Source organism: the organism of the source record quoted next, unplaced genomic scaffold (assembly GCF_019419815.1).
Source record: "Pyrus x bretschneideri cultivar Hongxiangsu unplaced genomic scaffold, Pyrus_bretschneideri_v1 Contig8, whole genome shotgun sequence".
NCBI classification, from domain to species: Eukaryota; Viridiplantae; Streptophyta; class Magnoliopsida; order Rosales; family Rosaceae; genus Pyrus; species Pyrus x bretschneideri.
Window position 1 is genome coordinate 4,222,560 of NW_025999820.1, and position 22,344 is coordinate 4,244,903.

Consider the following 22,344-nt stretch of genomic DNA (forward strand, 5'->3'; position numbering starts at 1 on the left):
TATTAAGGGCAAACATTATTGTTTGAGCCGTCTCATATAAATGTTATATGCTTAAACGATAATTCCAAGGAATATGTGATTGGAAGAATGCGATCTAAAGAAGTTAGATTCATGAGACCATTCTTTCGTTGACACATCCTAAACGTTCCTGATCATAGGATTGTCAATTGGGCATTAACAGTCCGTTAAGATCAGTACGTGCTATGTCTTCTCTCAGGGAGAGTGACTAGTCTCGAGTCATTGGTGTGTGTGACATCAAGACAAGTACGTAGGTGCTCAATAGAGAATGAGTTCACTGAACACGATCAACAAAGAGTTTTCATATTCATGTCACATGAGAACTCATGGTTGGGATAATGCAAATTAGTCTTTTGACCTGAGGCATCACAGTTGTCTTGTGGTTAGGTCCTTAATCTTTGATTATGTCAAAGTCACTCCATCATGAGGGTGTCCATGGCATCGTTGGGGTTAAGCCACTTAGCCATGGAGGCAAGTGAATGCGCAACAAGGGATCTCTAACCTTCAAAATGTTTGAGGGAGAATACTTTATGATATGATTTAGAATCTCTGGCCAGAGTATGAATGAGATGTTGGAATGCGTTCCAGATCACATTCAAGGTAATCATATAAGTACAAGATTCACATTGGATAGTAAACATGAATAAACTATCAAACCAAACAATGTGGTCAAGAGTATTGTATTAGACAAAGACCGTATTGCATTTGTAATCCTAAACTAAATAGGTTCTCCACCTCTTCTGATTAGCTTGGGTAACCATGACATGCTGCTAGGCGTCAACCATGGTTTGTGGAAGCCCTAAAAGTGTATTATCACTAATGGGAGAATTGAAAGTAAGTTTCAATTCACAATCGATTAGAAAGAGTTTTAATCGCCCACTACCTCGCTAAAAGGAACCTAATGGATCGTTCACCGAGTAAGGTAGAGTTTGAAGAAACAACGGAGATGAGTAAGAATAATTAAATGGTTTAATTATTTATCTAAGGCTAGGATTAATTAATATGTTAATTAATCAAACGAATAAGTTCGTTAAAGACCTCGGGTTAGTTTTGGGCCGCAAGGCCCAATGGGATTTGAATGTCAAGCCCATTAACTCAAGTTGTATGACAACTTGAATAAACAAAGGGCTTGAAAGCCCAATAAATCCTATAGGCCGGCCATGATAGAAGAATAGGGCTTTTGGTCCATTAGGTCACTTATTTGAAGGGACTATATAAAGGACTTTATAGCCTAAAATTTACATAGGGTAATTTTTGGGGAAAGGATGAGAACACAAGCTCTCCTTTCTCTCTAAAATTTCGGCCACCTTGGAGGGATCATCTAGCAATCAAACTCCTCCAAGGTCACTCATTTTCTTCTTCATTATGCCTTGGTGATGAATCATTAGAGGTTCTCAATTTTGGGAACTTGGAGAAACCTTTTCATCCATCCAAATCCATGGATCTAAGATGCAAGGAATGAAGGCCCTCTCTTTGGGTGATTAGCCTTTGCTTATGCAAAGAGGAATCTACAAAGGTATTGATTTCTCAACTCACTTTGTTTTGAGTTGAGTCTTGGTTCACCTATCTACTAGGCTTTGAAGTTCATGGGTTAAGTTTTGTTTTTGAGTGCATATAAACATGATTCCGCCTTTTAATTGTTAATTGCATGTTGTTGATGTTGCTCAAATGAACTTGTTTTTAACAAATCTTCCTTCATGTAGTGCCTTTATTTATAGTAATAAGGGAGAGAAGAAATCATTCATCCCCAAGGAATACAAGTCATAATAGGAAATGATAACTAGAATCAAATCAATCTAGGATTTACACAATCACACTTTAATAGGAAGTTAGATTTGGCATCATGTAGAAGTTGAGGAAATCGACTCGTTAGCACTGATTCTGGGAACAACGTTATTCTCAATAAGGTAGGAACTTGCATAAGGAAGTAAGTCTCATTAAAAAACCCTAAGGCTATGGCAAAAACCTGAGTAGGGACAAAATCCATAGTCTAAGGAAAAATGCGTGAGTAATGCAAAGTCAAAAGAAATGTTTATGGGACGTCATCAGGGATATGATTAATCCAAGGTGGGTGCCTCGTCAAAACCTAGTTAGGCAGCAAAAAACCAGTGGGAAAAATGCTCTTAATTGTAGGGAAAAAGAGTACATTAAGATTATGCAAGTATACTTTAGGATACTTCCCCCTGATTTTGACACAATTCTAAAGAAAATTATCAATATTACAACTCAAAAAGTTTACGCATACCAATTTCTTGAACAAGTTTCTGAAACGTCGCATTCGGTAGTGATTTGGTGAAGAGGTCGACCAGATTGTCTTGTGAACAGATTTGCGTGACTTCAATCTTCTGATGCTCTTGTTGTTGATATGAGAAGAAAAAACTTTGACGCAATGTGCTTGGTGTTGTCTCATTTGATGTAACCTTTCTTGAGCTGTTCGATGCATGATGCGTCGTCTTCATAAATCGTCGTCAGGACATCAATGACAGGGTAAAGATCGTAGGAGCTTGGAATATGGCCCACAACTGCACTCAACCAAAAGCATTCCCGAGTTTCTTCATGTAAGGCGAGACTTTCAGCATAGTTAGACGAATTGGCAACTAAGGTCTTTTAGTTGACCTCCAAGAGATTGCGGTGCCTCTAACGGTAAAGACATAACCCGTTTAAGAACGCGCCTTGTGCGAATCAAATAAGTATCATACGTCGGCATAACCAACAAGGCGAGAATTGACTCAAGATGAGGGGGTGCATCATCACTCGAGGATCCGTAGGGATAGAACAAGCCCAAATCCATAGTACATTTAAGGTTGCTAAAAATGTCTTTAACACTAGTTCAGTGTTTGCGTGTTGGTGCATTACTGTGTCTTTTCACAAGATTAACAGCGAATGAGATGTCGGGTCTAGTGTATTGAGCTAAGTACAATTAAGCACCTATCACACTTAGGTAAGGAACTTCGGGCTCTAAAATCTCTTCATCATCCTCCTTTAGACAAAAGGGATCTCGTTTTGTATTTAGCGATCAAACGACCATAAGAATACTTAAAGGCTCCGCTTTATCCCCGTTAAAGCGACGCAACAACTTTTGGGTGTAGTTTGATTGATGTACTAAGATTTCATCCGAACGGTGCTCTATCTCGATACCAAGACAATATCGATTCTTTCTTAGACCTTTCATCTCAATTTCCAACTTCTGGTGTGCAACAGTTCTCGTGAGCTCTTCAAGAGTTCCGAAAAGGTTCATGTCATCGACATATACTGCAACTATTGTAAAATCGGAATGTGACTTCTTAATGAACACACAATGGCATAGTTCGTTGTTCACATATCCCTGAGTAGTCAAATACTCACTCAGACGGTTATACCACATTCTTCCAGATTACTTTAAACCGTAGAGTGAACGTCTCAGCCAAATTGAAAGCGTGTTCCTAGGTTTGGAAATATTTGATCCAGTCAATGTAAGTCTTTCAGGAACTTTCATATAAATTTCCGTATCAAGATCCCTATAGAGATACACAGTTACTATGTCCATCAGCTGCATACTCAGTTTTTTGGAAACTACTAAATTGATAAGGTAGCGAAAAGTAATCACATCCATAACAGATGAATAAGTTTTGACATAGTCAATCCCGGGGCGTTGTGAGAAGCCTTGCGCAACAAGACGAGCTTTGTAACGCACAATTTCGTTCTTCTCATTACGCTTCCGAACGAAAACCACTTGTAGCCAACCGGCTTCATATGCGAAAGAGTAGGAACTACAGGTCCAAACACCTTACGTTTCGTAAACGAATCAAGTTCGACTTGGATTGTTTGTTTCCAGTTTGACCAATCGGTTCTACGTTGACATTCATCAACAGAACGGGCATGATCTCAGTAGTTACTGCATATGCTAATACATCGTCAACAATCACTTCATTTCTACATGATGCCGAATCTACCTTGTGTATTTACACACTCAAGGTGAAGCGTTGTAAACTTCCTATTAAAGTGTGATTGTGTAAATCCTAAATTAGATTTGATTCTAGTTATCCTTTCCTATTATGACTTGTGTTCCTTGGGGATGAATGATTTCTTCCTCCGAAGGTGTGAATCATTTGAACCAAGAGGTTTGCCACACTTATGTGTAGAGGCAGATGATTGGCTGGCCGCTAATGTTCGTGGATCACCAAAATTGGCGTCCTGGGCCTCCAGGAGGGAAGTCCGTCGTACATTTGGTATATCTATCTTTGTAGTCACATTCGCAGCTCGAATATGTGATCTTGTCACTAACACTAGATTGGTGAAAGAGATCTAATATGCGCTGCACTTCAGTTTCAGACTAAGCAGTGCGGGGATCTTGTTGGAAATGTGCCCTAAAACCAATCATATGATGATACTTTATGGACATTTCACATGTTAAACTAATCTAGTTTAATATTAAGGGCAAACATTATTGTTTGAGCCGTCTCATATAAATGTTATATGCTTAAACGATAAGTCCAAGGAATATGTGATTGGAAGAATACGATCTAAAGAAGTTAGATTCATGAGACCATTCTTTCGTTGACACATCCTACACGTTCCTGATCATAGGATTGTCAATTGGGCATTAACAGTCCGTTAAGATCAGTACGTGCTATGTCTTCTCTCAGGGAGAGTGACTAGTCTCGAGTCATTGGTGTGTGTGACATCAAGACAAGTACGTAGGTGCTCAATAGAGAATGAGTTCACTGAACACGATCAACGAAGAGTTCTCATATTCATGTCACATGAGAACTCATGGTTGGGATAATGCAAATTAGTCTTTTGACCTGAGGCATCACAGTTGTCTTGTGGTTAGGTCCTTAATCTTTGATTATGTCAAAGTCACTCCATCAGGAGGGTGTCCATGACATCGTTGGGGTTAAGCCACTTAGCCATGGAGGCAAGTGAATGCGCAACAAGGGATCTCTAACCTTCAAACTGTTTGAGGGAGAATACTCTATGATATGATTAAGAATCTTTGGCCAAAGTATGAATGAGATTTAGGAATGTGTTCCAAATCACATTCAAGGTAATCATATAAGCACAAGACTCACATTGGATAGTAGACATGAATAAACTATCAAACCAAACAATGTGGTCAAGAGTATTGTATTAGAGAAAGACCGTATTGCATTTGTAATCCTAAAACTGAATAGGTTCTCCACCTCTTCTGATTAGCTTGGGTAACCATGACATGCTGCTAAGCGTCAACCATGGTTTGTGGAAGCCCTAAAAGTGTATTATCACTAACGGGAGAATTGAAAGTAAGTTTCAATTCACAATCAATTAGAAAGAGTTTTAATCGCCCACTGCCTCGCTAAAAGGAACCTAATGGATCGTTTACCGAGTAAGGTAAAGTTTGAAGAAACAACGGAGATGAGTAAGAATAATTAAATGGTTTAATTATTTATCTAAGGCTAGGATTAATTAATATGTTAATTAATCAAACGAATAAGTTCGTTAAAGACCTCGGGTTAGTTTTGGGCCGCAAGGCCCAATGGGATTTGAATGTCAAGCCCATTAACTCAAGTTGTATGACAACTTGAATAAACAAAGGGCTTGAAAGCCCAATAAACCCTATAGGCTTGCCATGTTAGAAGAATAGGGCTTTTGGTCCATTAGGTCACTTATTTGAAGGGACTATATAAAGGACTTTATAGCCTAAAATTTACATATGGTAATTTTTGGGGAAAGGATGAGAACACAAGCTCTCCTTTCTCTCTAAAATTTAGGTCACCTTGGAGGGATCATCTAGCAATCAAACTCCTCCAAGGTCACTCATTTCTTCTTCATTATGCCTTGGTGATGAATCATTAGAGGTTCTCAATTTTGGGAACTTGGAGAAACCTTTTCATCCATCCAAATCCATGGATCTAAGATGCAAGGAATGAAGGCCCTCTCTTTGGGTGATTAGCCTTTGCTTATGCAAAGAGGAATCTACAAAGGTATTGATTTCTCAACTCACTTTGTTTTGAGTTGAGTCTTGGTTCACCTATCTACTAGGCTTTGAATTTCATGGGTAAATGTTTTGTTTTAAGTGCATACAAGCATGATTCCGTCTTTAATTGTTAATTGCATGCTATTGATGTTGCTTAAATGAACATGTGTTTCACAAATCTTCCTTCAAGTGGTATCAGAGCCTAAGTCTAGTAGTTGGTGAATCCTTTTGGGTTTTGTAGTTCATAGTTTGTGATTTGAATGTTGTAATTGTTAAAAGCTTTATTCTTGCTTCTTTGAATGTAAATTTTGCTTGAAAATTTAGCATCTCAAATGTTGTAGATGTAGTTCATATGAGCATGAATTTTGGAGCTAAAATTTGGTGCCATGTTTTTGGGGAAATTCGGCCAAATCCAAAGGGTGTATTTTTGGGTTCTTGTTTGACTTGTTAAAAGTGTTTTAAAGTGACTTTTGGAACCCCTATGTACCCTAGTATGGTTGTATGTTATTTCCCTTAAGTTTGAGTGGTTTTGGTATGTTTTTGGGTGAAGAATGTTCATGGAGCTCTTATGGGTTTTCATGAATGTTCTTCATTGTTCTTGATATGTTCTTGCCAAGAACAAAAGGTTTGGTGTTTTGATTCAAAGTTTTGATTTATTTCATAAAGTTTTTGTTTTGAAATATTTCTTATGTTTAAATATATTAGATATTTATTTTGAAAAATTAAAGAAATTTTAGTGGGTTGGTGTGTAATGATTTATTCCATTACACACACCCCACTTACAAAAACTTTGAAATTTTTATACATTTTGTTTCAAATGGCCGGCCACACTACTCAATTAGGGTCCTTGTGGGGCTTTCATGCAATTATATAAAGTTTTGATACTTTTGTGTATTTGCATTTTGACCCAAAAGTTTACGTTTTTACGTAAAGGTCCAAAATCACTAAAAGGACAAATTGTTTTGCTCCTTTAATGAAGTTTTATTTTTTTGTGGAAATTTTGGGTTCTAGTTGTAATTACATGAAGTAGTGGACTTTTGTGTTTTTACAAAGTGACCCCAAAAGTTTAAGTTTTTGCAAAATAGCCCAAAAGTTGAGGTTAATTGCACTATGGCCCAAACAAGTTGAGGTCATAGCATTTTGGCCCAAATTAGGTAGAGAACAAAATTGTTTTGTCTCTTTAAATGAGAATTGGATTTTCATTTCATTTAGCTCCATTTAAATCAATTCTATGGATACAAAAACCAAATGAAAATGTTGCATTCAAGTTTAATTAGTTAAAGCGTTAATTAATTAAAGAAAGGGTGATTATGAACCTTAGCCTACGATAATTGAGCTATGTGAAAGGCCGTTTCAAATTTGGTTGAACCATGGGAATGTGTAGATTAAATTTTGGTTGTAATTTGATATGATCAATTGTTGTAAAAGAGCATAAGCTCTTCTTTACTTTAAAGTAATTGATTTGATCAATTGTTGTAAAAGAGCATAAGCTCTTATTTACTTTGAAGTACTCCTTTCTTGTTTTATTCGATATGCATGAAATTGGAGTAGTTGGGTCCAACGCCCAATAAGACAACACGCCTTAATGTGATTAAACGCGTAACTAAAATCAATCTCCATCCCTAGACCGAGATTCAACACTAGGCTCGTGTTGAATCGAATCAAAGGTTCATAGTCATCCTAAGGCCCTAAGGCAACTATATAGTCCATCAATGAATGCAAATCTTATGTTAGTAGTACCATATAGTCTTGCTTTAAAAACCGTTTTAAAAGCATAGTGGGAGTATTATATACTAATAAATCAATCATATGGACCAATAGTTGTAATAGGACCAAAATGTTTTAATTGGATTAAAATGTATGTTTATATGTGATGAGACCTAAAAACCCTCAACCAACTCAATTTTAAGTTGATAAGCGAGAGATGCTTTGAATATCTCTTCGTGGCCTTCCACCGTGGTAGGCTCCAATCGTTTGTGACTTGTACACCGGCTTCACCCTATCATGGGGGAGTACAAAGTGCATGCTTACATTCAGGAAGAGTCTATACGCATATGATGAGGTGAGTGTAGGCAACGAGGATGGCCAACATCATATCATTGTGAGGCTATTCTTGAACCCCTACACGAACTAAGCTTGGTGGGAATAACTTAACTAAGTGCAATAGTGCCAACATCGTATCATCGTGAGGCAACATTCTCTAGAGGCCAAACAAGATGGGTAATTACAAACGTTGTAAATAAGTAAAGCGTTATTCTCTCATCATTATTTTTGCTAACCAACATCGTATCATCGTGAGGTGGGCTTGGTAATGGTGAGTCTCCCATACCCCACTAAGAGTTCAATAAAACTCTCGAATTCCGATGAGGGATATGGAATTTGCCAAAAATAGTGGGTGGTGCTATTTGATTTAAAGACCCGAATCAAATGGCTTAAAATCAATCAATTTATATTCGTTATGTATTTGTTTACCAATATATTTGCAAACGCTATCCAAAACTTGACAAAGAAAAGCCGAATGCTTTAATTTCCGGACTTAGTTCTACAATCCCATAGATTGTCTTTAATGGCTTGTAGATGTAACTAAGTAGTCTCATCCTCACAATCTTCCTATTGATAATGTATCATTGGAAGAATATGTTAGATAAGTCTAAACATGAGAAGGACAACACTTTTAATGTCATAATTCTTCAAATACAAATTGTTGTATGAAGAAATAAGAGTTGCTTTGAACAACCCTTAATCAACACAAACTTTAGTGCTTGTTTCTTTGTTACATAAACAAGGAACTTTTGAAGTAAGCACAAGGGCATGGACGCTTTATGTGCCATGATTCTTCACTTACAAATTGTTGTATGAAGAAATGAGAGTTGCCTTGAACAACTCTTGAAAGTTTGTTATTATGTTTAGAACATAATGGTTGGTTGACAAAAATAGTCCATTTATATGGACTTATGATGATTTTGAATCATTGAGTGTTGAAGTGTTAAACCACTTAACGAGACGGAAACTAGGCAAGGACTTCACCTTTGTGTCCCTATCCTAATGGTTCACTAAGTTTATTGTAAACTATATAGTGAACAATAACCGCACACTCTCCAAATTGTTTGATGTGTATAACACAATTGAAATAAGTTTCAAGAGAGATAGTGGGAGTTTAGGGACCATGACTATTGTAGTCAAAGGAGAAGTCAAATGAAGAAGGCAAAATAACTCCAAGGGAACAAACTTTCTTTATGAAAGGATGGACATTGGAAGGGGTATTTGCAAGAAATGTCTTGCAAGTGTCAAGAACACACCTTTCGAAAGTGTTGTAAAATGTTCTTGAATAATTCAAAACAATTGGTTCTTCTACTTGAATGTATGATTCCGTATTAGTAACTATATTTTACAATTGTTGTAAAAGTGTGCTAATAAGAAGTAGAAGATTAATGAGAGAAGAGAAAGTACTTCACATTCCAAACGTGAATCGAATATAGATCTCTGTGAAAGCGGATTGTACTTACTTCCTCATATGAACTACCAAAGAAATTGGAAAATACTAAAGATTGTCTTTACATTCCAATTTTAAGGAACTTAAATCCGTCACTATAGTAGAGATGGATGAATGTTTTGTTTGACAAAACATTGTTCTTTATTAATCAATAATTAGATTATTGTAATTTAATTGGTTGTCTCTATAGTAGAGATGATGTGGTAGTTTAACTGTTTAGAATACGATGATGCTTAAAACCCAAAAGGTTGCAAGGTAGTGACTAATCCCAACTGAGTTGTGATACCTCTAAAACATAAGTTACGATTTGGTCATAGATGGATGCTTTGGATCGTTAGATCCGGATCCAATACCTTCTTGTTAAAATTGTATAGAGGCGAAATGTTCGAATCTTTATTCTTTTGGAAAGAAGAAAGAATCACAAAGTTGTTGAGGTTAATTCACTTAGATGTTAGTGGCACTTGTCCACAACATAATACTACTCATGTTGTATGACATTCACCGAAGATCACTCTCGGTTGGACTATAGTTTATTTTGAATAAACACAAGTCCGAATACTTTGCAAAAGGTTTCAAAGAATTCAAGAAATGTAAGTAGATGAGTAAGACGTCTAAAGTATTTACCTCCTTAGATTTGATCCAAGGAAAAAGTAACACTTTAGATTAATTTCCTTGAAAAATATCAAGGAAAGTAGCATCGTAAGATAATGAATTTCTCCATTAGGAGAAGAATGAACATAAATAAGATTTAGTTCGTTGGACATTATCAATTACCCATATATATATATGATATATACTTCTAAGACATGTTAGTTGTAGAGATCCATCCATCATGGATCTTAGCAAGCTAGTGGGAGCTATAAGCGTCTTATGAGAAAAGATCAATTGTTTGATTTCTCATAAAGATGTAAATGAATATTTTGTTTACTAGGTTTACAAAAGATTAGTGGGAGTTGATCATATTCCTAAATTTGAATATATATATATATATACATGATATATATTAATTTTGAAAATGAAATGAATTCTTCATCGTTAAAGTCATGACTTTAAACATTCTATAATGATAGAATGTATATGGGAGACATAGTCTATATACATGGGATGGAAATCTATAATGATAGATTTCAAGATATAATTGGATTATATCAATCCCTAAAATAGACAATGAGATGCTAGGAAGTTTCTCATATGATGATAAACTTCAATTAGAATGACAATTCTATTGAGACTAGGAAGTTGTTCTTCTCAAAGGGAATGTACCCTTTGACTCCCAAAGAAATAATGCGTAAATAGAATCCTTTATGCATACGCAGAAAGGTGATTTATGTATTTCATATTGTATGAAAACATTGATATAAGTTGTACCTAGAACGGTACAAGATGATATCAGTGCAAGCCCAGGATCAGAACCATGGCAACTGTCAAGTGAATCCTTAGGTATTTAAGAAATACTAAGGATGGATTCCTCAAGAATAAGGAAGAATTAGAGTAACGTAATGGAAGCGTAAATGTATTAGATTATGAATCTAATCCATCATAGAATATCTCTTCATTATGAATGAAGTGATAATGAGATATCTCTTTATTATGACTAAAGAGATATTTGGGTGGAAACGTTAAAAGTAAATGACTTTAATGTATTCCATCATGTATGCAAAATATATTGCCATATAGAAGCTTACAACATTGTTGTTTGGATGGGAAAGTTCATTCATGAACTCTCCATTCGGTTCCAACCAGAAAGTGTATGACACTAATGGGGCGATAGCTCAAGCCAGGGAATCAAGGTCTCATCAAGGTCTGAACTCAAATGAGAGACTGAACCACATGATTGAGAATCATGTATAATGGTGACGTCGTTATTCTCAAGGTTGCTTCTATGGATAACATATAGATATCCATTCTCTAGGCCTACTACTCAGCCATTTATGAAATGACTACAGAAGAGGTATCATTACTGATGACTAAGCTGATTGGCTCTAGTGCAAGTGGGAGATTGTTGGAAATGTGCCCTAAAACCAATCATATGATGATACTTTATGGACATTTCACATGTTAAACTAATCTAGTTTAATATTAAGGGCAAACATTATTGTTTGAGCCGTCTCATATAAATGTTATATGCTTAAACGATAAGTCCAAGGAATATGTGATTGGAAGAATGCGATCTAAAGAAGTTAGATTCATGAGACCATTCTTTCGTTGACACATCCTACACGTTCCTGATCATAGGATTGTCAATTGAGCATTGACAGTCCGTTAAGATCAGTACGTGCTATGTTTTCTCTCAGGGAGAGTGACTAGTCTCGAGTCATTAGTGTGTGTGACATCAAGACAAGTACGTAGGTGCTCAATAGAGAATGAGTTCACTAAACACGATCAACGAAGAGTTCTCATATTCATGTCACATGAGAACTCATGGTTGGGATAATGCAAATTAGTCTTTTGACCTGAGGCATCACAGTTGTCTTGTGGTTAGGTCCTTAATCTTTGATTATGTCAAAGTCACTCCATCAGGAGGGTGTCCATGGCATCGTTGGGGTTAAGCCACTTAGCCATGGAGGCAAGTGAATGCGCAACAAGGGATCTCTAACCTTCAAACTGTTTGAGGGAGAATACTCTATGATATGATTAAGAATCTTTGGCCAAAGTATGAATAGATTTAGGAATGTGTTCCAAATCACATTCAAGGTAATCATATAAGCACAAGACTCACATTGGATAGTAGACATGAATAAACTATCAAACCAAACAATGTGGTCAAGAGTATTGTATTAGAGAAAGACCGTATTGCATTTGTAATCCTAAAACTGAATAGGTTCTCCACCTCTTCTGATTAGCTTGGGTAACCATGACATGCTGCTAGGCGTCAACCATGGTTTGTGGAAGCCCTAAAAGTGTATTATCACTAACGGGAGAATTGAAAGTAAGTTTCAATTCACAATCGATTAGAAAAAGTTTTAATCGCCCACTGCCTCGCTAAAAGGAACCTAATGGATCGTTCACCGAGTAAGGTAGAGTTTGAAGAAACAACGGAGATGAGTAAGAATAATTAAATGGTTTAATTATTTATCTAAGGCTAGGATTAATTAATATGTTAATTAATCAAACGAATAAGTTCGTTAAAGACCTCGGGTTAGTTTTGGGCCGCAAGGCCCAATGGGATTTGAATGTCAAGCCCATTAACTCAAGTTGTATGACAACTTGAATAAACAAAGGGCTTGAAAGCCCAATAAACCCTATAGGCTTGCCATGTTAGAAGAATAGGGCTTTTGGTCCATTAGGTCACTTATTTGAAGGGACTATATAAAGGACTTTATAGCCTAAAATTTACATATGGTAATTTTTGGGGAAAGGATGAGAACACAAGCTCTCCTTTCTCTCTAAAATTTAGGCCACCTTGGAGGGATCATCTAGCAATCAAACTCCTCCAAGGTTACTCATTTCTTCTTCATTATGCCTTGGTGATGAATCATTAGAGGTTCTCAATTTTGGGAACTTGGAGAAACCTTTTCATCCATCCAAATCCATGGATCTAAGATGCAAGGAATGAAGGCCCTCTCTTTGGGTGATTAGCCTTTGCTTATGCAAAGAGGAATCTACAAATGTATTGATTTCTCAACTCACTTTGTTTTGAGTTGAGTCTTGGTTCACCTATCTACTAGGCTTTGAATTTCATGGGTAAATGTTTTGTTTTAAGTGCATACAAGCATGATTCCGCCTTTAATTGTTAATTGCATGCTATTGATGTTGCTTAAATGAACATGTTTTTCACAAATCTTCCTTCAGATCTAAATGAGACAAAGTAGAAGCCGTCCATGATAATTCGCGTTGTTCTTTAGGAATGTTGACTTTCTTATCTCCCCCTAATGATAGGAAGACTATCTCATAGAAGTGATAATCCGTGAAACGAGCTGTAAACAGATCGTCTGTCAAAGGTTATAAGTAACGAATAATGAAAAGAGAATTATATCTGAGATAGATTCCCATCGTTCGTTGAGGCCCCATTTTTGTAGTTAAGGGCGGCGAAATCGGCACATAAAAGACAAAACAAAAAATGCGCAGATGCGATATGTCGAGTTCGTATCCAGTAACCAACTAAAGAGCACTATATAGTTGGGTCACAACAGGCCTCGGGCGGACCAACATGGATGCGTGCAATATTGCATGACCCTAAGTAACGATCGGGAGCTTGGTACGTATGACCAACGATTGATCAATCATTTGTAAGCGCTTAATGAATGTTTCTGCCAGACCGTTCTGGGTGTGAGCATGAGGTACTGGATGTTCAACTTCAACCCCAACTGAAATGCAATAGTCATAAAAAATTTTAGATCTGAATTCTCTAGCATTATCCAGTCAAATAGATTTGTTCAGATAATTAGGGTGGTGAGCCCTAAGCTTGATAACCTGAGCCAATAGTTTGGAGAATGCAGCGTTCCTTGTGGACAATAAGGATACGTGTGACCAACGTGTGAAAGCGTCAACCAAAACCATAAAATATCTAAATGGTCCGCATATAGGGTGAATCGGCCCACAAATTTCCCTCTGAATCTTTTGTAGAAAAATGGAAGGATTCGAATGGATCTTGTCATAAGAAGGCTTAATGATAAGTTTTCCCATGGAGCAGGTTTGACATGTGATTCTTTGAATCAAACCTAAACTTCCAGTTAGTGGATGCCCGTGTGATGATTTAAGGATACGACACATCGTTATTTATCCAGGATGTCTCAAACGATCATGCTAAAGTGTAATTTCGTGTGCGGTCCTAGAGGTGAGGCTAGCCACATAATGGCTTTCTATGGGGCATATGGTCGTAGTATACATACCACTCGGGATACACTTCATCTTCTTTAGAATACACTTCTAGCCATATTCGTAGGAAGTTATGCACAGAAATTCAACTCCATTTTCTACATGGGTTTCAGCGTGGTAAATTTTATCTCTAATGTCCTTAAAAGTCAACAACGTTCTTTCGGAACGTGGAGAATAAAGTGCCTCATCAATGGTCAAAATTGTACCAATAGACAACATTATACGTGCCTTATCATATCCTTCGATCAAGTTGGATGAACCTGAGAGGGTTGTCAGAGATGCATTCTTAGGTATGAAGTTAGTCAAATAGATACGGTCACGCAAAACGGTGTGCGTGGTTGCACTATCTACCAAATAACTAACTTCCCCACTAGTTATACCTAGAATGAAAAATTAATTTGAATCGGTCACATGCATAAAAGTTCTAAAAACAAATATCCATTCAAAATAATTTTAAGTATTTAAGGATGTAATTAATTAAAAACTTAATATCCAAAAACAAATCACCAACAAATAATCCAAACATAAAGGAAAATTGTTCAAAATTAACCAAAAAACAAAAAGGTGGGGGGGGGGGGGGGGGCTTTGGCCATTATTGTGGAATTCAACCCCAATGTCTAATTTTAACTAAAAAAACTAGTTTATGTCTAAGATTCTAATCTTCCATAGGGGTGATATCCTCCTGAAAGTCAAAAACCTCCATCTTTGTACTTCCCGGTTCGTCCACTTGCATAAAGTTTGATTCAAACTTTTTATGACGAGAATGATATTCAGCTACAACCTTCTGGGGAGCTCGGCAAACATAAGACCAATGGTCCTTTGAACCACAATGATAACACATATCCGCATCTATGGTTTTAAGTGCTTTGCCTTTATTCTTGAAGTTTGGGGCCTTAGGAGTGAGGTTAGGGTGCTTCAGGGCTTTGTTTCCTCTCTGAGATGGGCCTTGGCTTTGTTGACGTTGACGGGGTGGCTTCTGGCCGCCCCTACCACGCCTTTTTTGGAGTTTTTGTGCGTTGATTCATCCTATAGTGTGCTTCAGGCACATCAGTCGCCCAGTAGGTTGAACTTGATGATTTTTCATTAATAGCTAATTCTGCTTTTTAGCAAGAAGTATAACATAGATCAAATTTGAAAACTTAGGGAACTTCTGAGTTCTATATTGTTGCTGCAGGACAATATTAGTAGTAAAGAAGGTCAAATAGGTGTTCTCTAGGAGATCCTTTTCGGTCAAAGTTTCGTTACAAAACTTGAGATGTGATCAAATTCAACAAATTTCAGAATTATATTCATTCACAGACTTAAAGTCTTGGAAGCGCAAATGCTGCTAGTCATGTCTTGCTTCATGCAAGAAGATGTCCTTCTGGTGATCAAAGCGACCAGCCAAAGCAACCGATGGCACTCGTGGATCCTCCTCAGCAAGGTACTTGGTTTGCAGTGTGTCATGAATATGTCTTCGAATAAAGATCATGGTAGTGGCTTTCTCTGCTTCGCCAACTAGGTTGTCCGTCTCATCTTCAATGGCAGGACGCAAGTTCTTTACAGTGAGATGAAGCTTCACATCTTGGACCCACTTGAGGTAGTTCATTCTAGAGACTTCCAAAGTGGTGAAGTCGAGTTTGTTCAAATTCGACATGTTCCTATCACAAAATAGATGGACAAGATGTGGTTAGTGCAATGGAGAAAAAAAAAATCAATCCATTCACATATGAGTAGAACATTCAAGTTCTAATAGACATGTATTGGTTAAAATTCACATGAAAAATTCAATCCATTCACATATGAGCGAAGCTTTATTGCGTGAAAGTATCGTTCATAGTTTATTTGAGAAGTGCCACCATAATTGTAAGGCTGGGGCCGAGTAGTTTACTGACCAAGCGTTAGAGAAAATTACCATTTCTTTGAGAAGCACCACCACCATCTATTAAGGGTCTGTTTGACAATGCTTCTTTAAAATGTACTTTTTCTCATAAGCATTTCCAATGTAAACGCTTCATAGAAGCACTTCAAAATCTTTAATATAACTGCAAGTGTTTTTGAAAAGAGATATATAGTTCTTTATAAAAGCATTTTACGTGTGTTTTTAAATAGGGGAAGCACTCTTAATTTTTTTTTTTCTGCCAAATGTGATCATAAGCACTTTTTTAATAAAGGATAAATTAGGTTTTCATCCCTCATTTTGCTACTTCATTGATTAAAACCTTATTCCTTTTCAATTTTTGATCAAGGTCCTTGGGTATTAATAACATCATTAATTATTTTAATAATAAAATATTTTTTATTTTTAAATATATTCCTTTAGTGTTAAAAATGTTACAATTAGTATATTTATATTTATGGCTAAATTTTTATAATATATTTTTATTTTTAGTTTGTACCCATTTTTAATTTGCTAACCTTTTTTAATTTGTATCAATTTTCTTTTCAGTTTTAATTTGTACCCATATATTAATTTCTTTTTGTGCCCATATTTTTTAAAGTTTTATTTGTATTTGTGCCCATGTGTTTACTATCACATAACATTATATAATTAATTAATGATACAAAAATTACATATGATATATTTATGTTTTATGGCTAAATTTTGTATCATATATTTATATTTTTAGTTTGTACCTACTTTTATTTGCAACCTTTTTTTTTAAATTTGTAATATTTTATTTTTAGTTTTAATTTGTACCCATGTATTCATTTCTTTTTGCGCCCATATTTTTTTAAATTTCATTTGTACTCATAATTTTTTAATCTTTTATTTGTACCCTAATTTATTTATAATGTACCCATTCTTCCTTATTAATGTACCACTTTGTTATATGTGAAATGTACCAATTTTTTTAACACTATGGATACATTTGCCATTTATTATTTCTTATTGTTACATAGTTTTTATCCATTTATTCAATCAAAATGTTTGAATTTTTTTATTGTAGACGTTTCTAATAGTATTATAATAAAATATTTTAAATTTATAGGATTATAAATCTCATAAAATATCAAACAATTAATGTCAAAACTATAAAAATATAAACTATAAATTTTTTATCATATATTTTTATTTTTAGTTTGTACCCATTTTGAATTTGCAAACCTTTTTTTATTTGTACCAATTTTCTTTTCAGTTTTGATTTGTACCCATATATTAATTTCTTTTTGTGCCCATATTTTTTAAAGTTTTATTTGTATTTGTGTTCATGTGTTTACCATCACGTGACATTATATAATTAAATCAATGATAGAAAAATTACATATGGTATATTTATGTTTTATGGCTAAACTTTGTATCATATATTTATATTTTTAGTTTGTAACCATTTTTTAATTGCAACATTTTTTTAAATTTTTGGTATTTTATTTTTAGTTTTAATTTGTACCCATGCATTAATTTCTTTTTGCACCCATATTTTTTAAAATTTCATTTGTACTCATAATTTTTTAATCTTTTATTTGTACCCTAATTTATTTATAATGTACACATTCTTCTTTATTAATGTACCACTTTGTTATATGTGAAATGTACCAATTTTTTTAACACTACGGATACATTCTTTTGCCATTTATTATTTTATTATTTCTTATTGTTACATAGTTTTTATCCACTTATTCAATTAAAATGTTTGAATTTTTTTTATTGTAGCCGTTTCTAATAGTATTATAACAATGGATTTTAAATTTATAGGATTTTAAATCTTATAAAATATCAAACAATTAATGTCAAAACTATAAAAATATAAATATTAATAGTAATATAATGAGGTGTACAAAGTCAAGGGACTTTGATCAAACTTTGAATACCATTAAGGTTTTAGTCAAAGAGTGTTAGAAAATAGGGACTGCATCCAAATTATCCCTTTAATAAATGTAAGAAAATGCATCCAAATATGCCTTAGTCTGTGATTTACATCTCTCTCTACTCTCTAGAACCCACTTTAACGTTTTTCTATTTCTAAAAATTGAAAAGAATGGAATATTATATTACTAATTAAAAATAAAATAAAAAGTTAATATATTGTTTATTAGAAGGGAACCTTCAATCATGGCTCCTTACCACTAATGTAAGAAACTTTTGAATGTGTATGTCACACGGCCACTACAAATCTTGTAAAAAATAATTGACCAAAATTAATGGTTACATCAATCGTATGACTTCGATTTTCAATTTCCTCATATGATACTTGATCCACAATTTATGATCACAAAGATGCTGGTTCATTGATGATCAACAACCAACAGAAGATTATTATGGTACATTATCCTATAGGGAATTGTTATTGGCACTCCAAAATTCTCATTCTATACTCTAAACTTTCTATATTTGGAAAGAAAAATACACTTGTGAGGAGTGTAGAATGTGATTTTTGGAGTGTCAATAACACTTCCTTATCCTATATTGCTATTGTGAAACAACCGTCTCATATATTTTTGTTTAAGTGTATAGTTCAGATTAACAAATAGAAACATAAATTATACATCCGTCATTGAATTAACTTCTGAAGGACAGCCCATGTCCCTCAAAAAATTTCAAAAATGAAGAAAAATGGACATGTTTGTTCACGTAAAAAAACAAAGAAAAAAAAAGAGTAATAGAAATCCGAAAGAGGTTAATTAGTCCTATCCTATGCAGCAAATAATCTTCTTACTTTCCGTATGAATCTTCGACATATTGGGCATGTCTTGGTCTCCCCGTAAAAGATCCTGAACATGTAATCTCTGTAATAAGGTACCAAATTTCAATCGAACACCAACATATTCTGAAACGTTTCGAATTGTCTACATACCTTTCTGCACAGACATAGCAGGTAGCACAGTGGCCACAAGGAACCAAAAAACAATCCCTCTGCTCAGTGTAGCAGATCGCACATATTTTCCTGTCATACAAGTCCTCTGAGGAGCTCGTAATTATGGCATTGTTGCTATTACTACTGCTGCTGCGGCACTTTACGGATTCAATATCCCACTCTTCACATGTCCCATATGTTGATCGCATTGTCTTTCCTGCAGGCTGTAACGGGTCAGTTTCAGCACTGCCTCCTACATCCTCTAAGCCGGTCTCCTCATATTCGTTTATGTACTTCATTACCATGAATGCAACAATCACAAGCAATGCTGCAGTACATATTTGGTTGATGAAACTGCATAAGTTAATGTAATCAATATGAAGAACAAGAGCAATTTGAACTTCAAATTTCGACGAAATCTTACTTAAAATTGCAATGTACGCAATCAAATGCGCTAGAAAAGTAAGTGTGATGCGCCATTCTACCAAAGCATCCTGTCATTATACAAAGAGAAAAATTGAGATCTCTTCCATTTACTAATGTTGTGTTAAAACTTTCATTATGCAGATAACTTTCGCAACAAGAAAATGAAACATTACATGTAATGTAACGTGTCTTACGTCATAGGTAATACTCGTACGTGGTTAAATTTATAGAACACATTTCTACAACTCCGATATGCCACCTGCAGTTTTTTTCCCAGCAGTATGAAAACAAAGAATTCAATAACAGGATTTGATCGATTAGATACAAAATTCTATATTTTCACCATAAGTAGTAGTTAAGAGAGAGAAATCGTAAACGCATGAAGATCAAGCAGTACTGCTGTATGAATTTATATGACTCTATATATGTGGAAGAAATGCAAATTGCATCAAATGTGTGTTCCTAAATGTGAAGTAACAGACAATTTAAGATCCGCGTGCATTAAAATCTCGTGAAACTTAATTTAATGTGATGGGTGAGACAAGGTTAAAGATTTTATTTTATTTTTTATTATCTAACAATTGGCATTCATAAGATTTGAACTCACGACTTCTTCTAACAAAGTGAAAACAGATGCCACTAGATCAAATCTCGTTGAAAATGAGGTCAAAGATCCAAGTATGAATGTTCATATCAACCGAAAAAACTACATTGACAAAACAGAAATAATGAAAACTCAACGTTTACAGAAATGCTTCATGCATTACCTCAATACACCTCGAAGTTAAGTGCTGAGTTCAACTCCAGCTTCAGCGGGATACCGGGAGAAACACAGTGCGCTCCGACTCCAAGTACATTTCAGAAGGGCATGAGCATGCTAACAGTACATTGGCCACTATTTCACAGAGATCTAATTGAGCAAATGTGAAGAAAAGTTGTTGGTTTTTGTTGAAAGATTGACCAATATATAATGAAATGCTTGAAACTCTAATAATATATGAGTAATAATATACTCATAACACAGAAAACCTGCACCCAAAAAACCTAGACCAGGTTGGAACCCGATAAATTATAAATATAAATGTGTGTATAAAGCATAAATATGTATGTCTGTATGTATAAGACATTGAGGTATGTTTTTTTCTTTTGGTAAACTACATTGAGGTATGTTTGTATGTATAAGACGTTGAGGTATGAGAGGCATGAAAAAATTGGAATGGTAGTTGGTGATTTGGGTATATGGTAGTGCTGGACAATCTTAACGAACCAGCTTTTCAAAAAGTCTATGGCGGGTAACGGACATGTAAAGACTTTCCATCTGAATGGTAGGTCGGTTGTTTTTCGGTAGGAAGGTGAACACCAAACTCCAAGTTGAGATTAAGGTGAAAGTACAACTGCTTGGCATTTACTAATTCACTTTGAATGGCAAGATTATGGGCTTGTTTAGAAGTATTTTTAAAATAACTGAAAACGTTTTTTTTTGTGAAAATGTTTTTGAAACCAATCACTAATAAAAATACAAGTGAATTCTAAAAAAGTACTCGAAATACTTCCAGAAAGTACTCCACGTGTTTTTAGAATCCAAAAATATTTTGTCTAAAAACATTTCCAGTCATTTAAATGTGTACCAGAGAAAGCCTGGTTTTGCAGCTTGGCTAAAGAAATTGCTGTGCAAGTTGTAGATGACCCTCCCTTAAGTACACTAAAAGACGTCTGATTCAGATCCCCACAAGCCCATTGTTGCACTTTTACCCAAAAGAAAAGCACATTGTTGCACTTTGACCTAAAAGAAAAGGCCAATGCCCAATCCCATAATTGGACTGGACATATTTATTGTTGAGATAAAAATTAAAGGAAAACTAATGAAAATGATTTGAAAACTTTGAGTTTTAATGATAAGGACAAAATAAAAGGTAAAGTGAATAGTATCAGGATTGACTTTTTAGTGTAAAAATGTGATTTTTCTATAAAATGAACAGTACCGTGGGTTTTTTGTTAAAACTCCCAAAAATTAATTGAGAGAGAGAAAAATGGGGGATCTTTAGAAGTTTGATTTTAAAATTTGGTTGCTCTCTTCTGATTTTTGTATTTTTTTTAAATTTATTTAGCTTTTTTGTCAGGTTTGATAATCATTTCGATTTTAGTTTTTATTTTTTAAAATTACAAATTTTTTTCGTAACTATTTTTGCTTTTATATTTTCAAATAAAAAAAGTGAACTATAAAAGCGCTTAAGTACTAACTAATTATTAACTTAATGCGATGCTAATTACTCATTTAGACTCGTTCCACAATATTTATCATAATATGAACGACCCATTTTTTAGGTTATTAGTTAAAGATAGTGTTGGGAACTTTTAAGTCGAAGTGGATTTGGGCTTGGAGAATGTCCTCTTGTCTCCCTTGGTTCGGTTTCGTACCAAGTTTTGGAATATCTGGAAAGTTTGGACCAATGACTCGAAGATAACATGATTAAACAGATAATGGCTTGATCAAGAGAAGCATGGTGTGGAAGCTAGAAGTTCATCAGTTTTGCATGAAAGAGAGAGAGAGCTTGGGTGATTACATGGTGTTTTCTGTTGAATAATTTGGGTTTCCTAGGGTGGCAGCAAGGCTTACGATGGCTGGGATACTTAGAGGGAGATTATGAAAAATTATAGGTTGCAGAGTGATATTTTCTGGGTTTCTTTAGTTCTATGTGTTATGTTGGGGGATTGGGGATCTCTTGCTAAGGTTCTTGACCTATATTTGTAGTTGAATGATTCATTCCCAAGGAATCTCTAGTTATGGCTTGTTCCCCCCTCCTTTTTTCTCCGTAGTTGTCCTGCTACCCCCTATTTTGGTGTAAGGAGGCTAAACGTTAAAATCTGCATCGTGTCTT